The sequence below is a fragment of the Leopardus geoffroyi genome, chromosome B3 (assembly GCF_018350155.1).
Source record: "Leopardus geoffroyi isolate Oge1 chromosome B3, O.geoffroyi_Oge1_pat1.0, whole genome shotgun sequence".
Lineage (NCBI taxonomy): Eukaryota > Metazoa > Chordata > Mammalia > Carnivora > Felidae > Leopardus > Leopardus geoffroyi.
In genome coordinates this window covers 102,582,966-102,589,386 of record NC_059337.1, presented here as the reverse complement: position 1 = coordinate 102,589,386, position 6,421 = coordinate 102,582,966, and the positions used below count along the sequence as shown (strand labels likewise).

The window sequence follows — 6,421 nt, the reverse complement described above, 5'->3', positions numbered from 1 at the left end:
TTTGGGCTCTTTCCATAATTCGGTTGCAGTACATAATGCTGCTCTAAACATCAGGGTGCATGTATCCCTTTGAATTAGTGTTTTTGTATTCTCTTCTTTTTTAATTTTTAAATTTTATTTATTTATTTTTGAGAGAGACAGAGACAGAGTGAGTGGGGGAGGGGCAGAGAGAGAGGGAAAGAGAGAATCCCAAGCAGTCTTTGTACCACCAGCACAGAGCCTAATGTAGGCCTCAAACCCATGAAACCGTGAAATCATAACCTGAGCTGAAACCAAGAGTTGGACACTTAACTGACTGAGCCACCCAGGTGCCCCAGTATTTTTGAATTCTTTGGGTAAATACCTAGTAGCAAAATTGCATATCCCTTTTTTTTTTTTTTTTTTTAAGTAGGCTCAATGACCAATGTGGGACTTGAACTCATGACCCTGAGATCAAGGGTCACATGGTCTACGACTGAGCCAGTCAGGTGCCCCTGTAATTATCCTTTTTTAAATCAAACTTTTACCCATCCATTTTGGCATCCTCTGATGATTTTCTACAACTCTCATTTTGCATTCTACTGTAATAAAGAGGGTTCCCTTAACATTTATATCTATCTATATCAACATGATTCTTAGGCTATCAGTGGAGTACAATCCATTATAAATATTATTTATTTTGATGTTAAAATTGTTCCAGATTGGGGAGTGGGAGCCTCTTACTGCTGGCTCCTGAGTCTTTTTGAACATATTTTCATGATTCTTTGAGCATTTCCTTACCTTCTTGCAAAATAAGATGTTCCAGGCTCATCCTCTACTTTTCCTGCCCACAGCCCCAGAATAAGCCATTTCTGAAGAATCGCTAGTTCCTTTAGTGGGTAATGGTATTTAGAAACCAAGATCTGGGTGCTAAAAGTGCTCATTCTTACTGGTGTGTCACTGTTTCTAGGCCTCTTACCAGACAGAATTAGGTAATATTACATATACAAATGGAAATAGATACATATAGAGGCATAGATGTATATTAGAAATATGTTGGAGATATATGTGAAATAATATATACTTATTCTAATAACTCCAATTCTAATACAACAAATGCTTTTTCCATATTTGTAATTTCTTTCCCCAGCACTTAGAAATCTGGCTCCCATTAACCTCAAGGTCAAGAATACACAAATCGTAGTTTCAGAATTGCTAATCCCTAGCACCACTTAAAGTAAGCCTAATGAGAGTTTAATTAGTTTACAATTTTGAGGGGTAAAACTTAACATACATTAAAGTACACAAACCCCAAGTCTATAATTCAGTGACTTTCGACAAATGGATATACCTGTGTAACCCACACTTTTTTCAAGATATAGGACATTCATCTCTGTATCTTCTCAGAAAGTCCCCTCATGTTTCTTCCCAGTCAGCAACACCACTGTCCCCCAAACCACTTTTGGGGGACCACTTTTCCAGTATTTTGCTTAGTCTGTAGACATCAGTTGGCTCCCCTGGATCTGAACACCCATCTTCAACTTGGACCCTACTCTGTGCTCTCCCCCTCGAGGCCTGTGCCACCACAGTACCTGGCCTTAGATTTTGTTTTGTCTACTCTTTCTTGGCAATGCAGATTTGATTTCCAGTTCTGCTTCCAGTCTTTTCTGAGCCATGGTGCCAATGACTCTGCCCCTCCTCTAGGCTAGATGTTGATTTGTTCTTGCACTAGTCTACATTCCTCATTCCTTCTGGGATTTTGATCCAGCCCCAAAGGACCTCTGGCCTGGAATGTGCTTCGAGGATCACACAATTTACTAAAGATAGTTTCATAAAAAGGCACATAATTTCATGAAAAGTCTCTTTCTTAAAATTTTGTAATATTGTCCCTTCTGGTCCTGCTTGATGCCTGGATTCTGAGCCATACCTGTTCTTCTGTTTCTAAATCTTGCTTCCTTTCCCAACTTGGGCGGCTGTCATATTCCTTCCTTCCCATGACAGCTGGAGCCAGAAGCTGGTGAGGCTTTTCTCATGAGGGTACCTTGTGAGCATGACTATGATAGAGAGAAACCATGTATCTTGTGGGTGTTTAGTACATGTGAAACCACTCAGCCCACCACCAAATGTGGCAAATGGCCAGTTTGGGGCACAGGAAGAGAAGGTGGGTGGGTCCCAAGCACCCTGCTTAATGCTTAATGCTTAATGCTTAATGAATAGCTCCCTTTCAGTAGTGTTCAGTCTAGCCAGAGCTATAGCATGTAGGGTAGAAACTAAGGTGAGGTCTCGGAACCAGGAAGTCACGCCCATGTTAATATTTAAAAAACAGTTGGGTTATAATAGCTTCTTTTCCAGGCTCCCTAATGAAAAGGGTTAGTGTGGTTCAATCATGAAAGCTTCTGAAAAGACTCTTTGACACAAAGGCTCTGAGCTCCACTCTTCATGTCGGCCCTTGATTATATTAGTAGTTTAATAAGCAGTTGCTTGTTCTGTCTTTTGTGTGCTTGGATCCCCCTCCCCAGCTGTGAGCTCCTTGAGGGAGGTGACAGTGTTGGGCATTTTTCTGTCTTCCTCCTGTCCCAGCACCAGCTCCTTGTCAGGTGACAGGAGGTGTTCAGTAGGTACTTCTGACTTGAACTAAGTCTTAGTCACCTTAATGAGGTCATCCCTCCATAGTATCCCAATTCCTACTGTAGTACCAAGCACAGAGTAGGTACTCAAATTGGCTGAGTAAATCATGAACTAATTCCACTAAATTGTTGTCGAGTCAAAGTGTTATTCCTCTCAGGAGTCTATGTTTTAGAAGAGGGCAACAATGAATGGGCAATACTTAATAACCCAAGTGGAGTTAGCCTAATAATGGAATTACAGGCAACACAGCACCAGATGAGGACATTTATAAGCAGGGGGCTCTTTGGTGCCCCACCAATCATGCCACATCACTATGTTACCCTTCTTCTGAGGTCCTCAGAATGTTGGGCCATAAAAGGATCGTTATATTCTGGTGATCAACCTTTTTTGCTGTCTGCCTTTCCTGAGCTTCTCTCTCCTATTCAATTTGCATTTGTTTCCTTTGGCCCAACAGCAAATTGGCTGCAGCACCTTCTCCTAAAGAGCCAGAATCTTTTTAGCGGTGAACCTCTTTTTTTTTTTTTTTTTTAGTTTATTAATTTATTTTGAGAGGGAGAGCACACAAGCAGGAGAGGGGCAGAGAGAGAGGGAGAGAGAATTATGAGATCGTGTGGCTTGATCTCACGAACCATGAGATCATGACCTGAGCTGAAATCAAGAGTCAGATGTTTAACCGACTGAGCCACCCAGGCACCCCTCATCATTACTACATTTTAACTGACTTTTGCAAATTTTCATTACAATTTTAATTGTCACAAAATGTTCCATGGAGTACACCTATTTAACCATTCACCTGACATTTGTTGAGCATTTAGTTTGCTTCTGATTTTTAGCTATTACAAAAGGAAACATAATGAGAGAACTCTTCACATAAATTTTCCTTATTTGAGGCATTTTGCTTTTCACCAGGAGAAATTTCCAGAAGTTTTATTACTGGACAAAATAATATGAAACTATTTTAGACTCTTAATATTGTCCAACGACTTATCAAAAGGTTCTTAACCAATTACACGCCTTCTGGAATGGATGAAAATTTCTATTTTACCCAACGTTGGTCATTTGCTGACACAACAAAACATTTATTCTCTATTTCAACATATATGTCTATATTTGAGGTTTATATTTTTTCAAAGCTCCCCAGGCAATTCTAAGGTGGAATCTGGGTGGAGAGCCCCAGAAGGCTACACTAAAAGTTGCCAAGTGCTGTGGCACCTTTTCCCTCGCCTCTGGAGATCCTGTGCTCTGATACAAAGGTCCAGGGAAAGAGCCCCGAGGCAATGGGCACCAAGGTAAAGAGGAGGTTTCTTCATAAGGCTTAGGGCCAAGTAGGCCCAAGTCATCCTCCCTGGGTCTTCTGAGGGAGGGGCCCTTCTCCTCTGGCTGCATAGAGTTAGAAGTGATCCAAAGAGAGCCAAGAGCACATGACCCCAAGGAGGGAGAACAGGAAGGGGGGAAAAAAGGAACTGTCCTGCATAATCAGGAGCTTGGAGTCTCTCTCCCAGCTCTCAGAGAGTCTACTTCCCAGCCCTTGGGCCTGAGTCACAGAAGCTGCTAGCTGTGCTGATCACCCACATTAAATGTGCCTCCTCCATAACCCATTCCCATAGTCTTGTTTTTTTTAAGTTGCTTTTTCGAATTACAAAAGAACTATTATTGGTCCATCATAAACAAATAATATATAAATGAAAATTCAATATTGGAAAGTTCTCCCTCACTTCCCTATTTCCATTCCCGTCCCCAGAGGTAACCTGATAATAATTTGGTGTGTATCTTTCTAGATCTTTTTCTAGTGGGTGTGAGACTGTGTGCATGCCTCAGGATTTTATAATACATAAATGGAATTGCACTATATATAGTTTTCCCCATCCTGCCTTTATCATTTAACTTCAAGGTGTAGACCACCTTCTGTTGTTAGTTAATATACAGCAGCCTCATTCTTTTTCATGGCTGCATGATAATCCATGGTATATGACGATATCATATAATGAACACAGCTTGTTGCTGGTGGCCTCAGTTGCCTTTCATTTTTCTCTATAATGACAATGCTGCAATGAGCTTCTTTGTGTATATGTCTTTGTGTCATCTACCTGGCTTTGAGTGTTGCCACTGCCAGAAAATTCCTGGTGTTGGGCTCCAGGTATGCATACCCAGAGGATCTCTGCTACCTCCAGGATTCATTTAGACCCTGGAAGAACACCACCCTGGCTCAGTCCTGGCTTCTTCTCTCACCCTGTTATTCTGTGGTTGTGTTCACAGCATGCCCATGGACCAGCCACCAGAATTCCGACAACCCCACCATATGATGGAAAGGTGCAAAAAGTACAGCTGGTGTCCCTCTGGCCACTGGGAGGAAAGAAAGAGGGCCAGCTCCTTCACACATAATCCAATTGGAGAGAGTATGGAAGTGGTTATCTGTCTAAGTGGTTCTCAGTCTTTCTCCCCTGAGATAGAGTGTGGGACTGAAACAGCAGTGAATCACTGATGTAGAAGATACAAGAGCTGCAGTGGTGGTAGGAGCTCTCCAAAGCAGCTGAGAAAGTATGGCGCGCGCGCGCGCATGCGTGCGTAACCCTGAACCAAATGTCCTTGGCCCATGGACAGAGATTGCCAACCCTTGATCTAATATGTTGTTGTACTTTTGTCTTTTAAGGTTTTCAAACACCAGGGCACCTGGGTGGCTCAGTTAGTTGGGTGTCTGACTTCGGCTCAGGTCATGATCTCACGGTTCTTGAGTCTGAGCACCACGTTGGGCTCTGTGCTGACAGCTCAGAGCCTGGAACCTGCTTCTAATTCTGCGTGTTTCTCTCTCTCTCTGCCCCTCCCCTGCTTGCACTCTGTCTCTCTCTCTCAAAAATAAATTCTAAATTTTTAAAAAAATTAATAAAAAAAGATTTTTCAAACACCTTGTTCCTGCAAGAAGCAATAAGAGCTAATGAGAAGCAGACAGTACCCTGGGTTCCATCTCTCACTTCACTAGGGCCTGCCACAGTTTGGAACAGTTTTGATTGCTGCCCTATGCCCTCTTGTTTAGAGGTGCTGTCTGCATTCTTGGATGCAGGGGTTAGGTTTCTTATTTTTCCTGAAAAATGGTGCTAGTGTCATTGGCTGTTAAAAATGAGACAGGTGTGCTCGCTTTGGCAGCACATCTACTGAAAACACTGGAGCGACACAGACAAGATTAGCATGGCCCCTGTTCAAGGGTGACAGGCAAACCTGTGAAACCTTCCATACAAAAATAAGAACTTTTAAAATGGAACATAGGCAAGAGAGCTTTTGCATTTGGATGAGATGTTTTCTGTGTTTGGCTTATCCTGCTTAGTTCTTTCTTCCTTACTTTATGGACACGCAAGAAAGAACACATGCTCATAGTATTGGAGGCAGGTGCTGAACTTCCTAGGTGGCAGCCCTCCTGAAATGTATTCTTGCATGCACAAATGCAAAGACCCTTGTTGACCTGCTCTCTCAATGCTTTGGAAACTCTGGGGAATGGTGATGTGGTCACTGTTAGAACAGAGCAACAAACAAATCTGGTGTAATTGAGGATAAGCTTCATGTGGGCAGTCCTGATGTTTGCTCACGGAAAGGTGATTCATTTAGACGAATCAGGGCTTTAAAATTGTTTTCTTGAAGTGTAACAGATACAGAAAAGTGCATGCACTGTAAATGTATGGCTTGGTGAATTTGTGCAAAGTGAACACACCTGTGTTACCCTGGTAACCACTATGTAGATCAAAAAGTAGAATGTTAGAGTCACCCCAGAAGACCTCTGTACCCACTCCTCCCCCAGTTACTAGTCCTTTGAGGTATAACCAGTAACCTAACTTTCAACACTTTA

General features: G+C 42.3%; 1 non-coding gene across 1 annotated transcript; it reads left to right on the top strand.

The window, feature by feature from the left end:
* The first annotated feature begins 5,711 nt into the window (after window positions 1–5,711).
* LOC123584551 lies at window positions 5,712–5,821 on the top strand. Its single transcript, XR_006705515.1, has one exon. It is a non-coding gene; the product is annotated as a U6 spliceosomal RNA (small nuclear RNA).
* The last annotated feature ends 600 nt before the right edge of the window (window positions 5,822–6,421 follow it).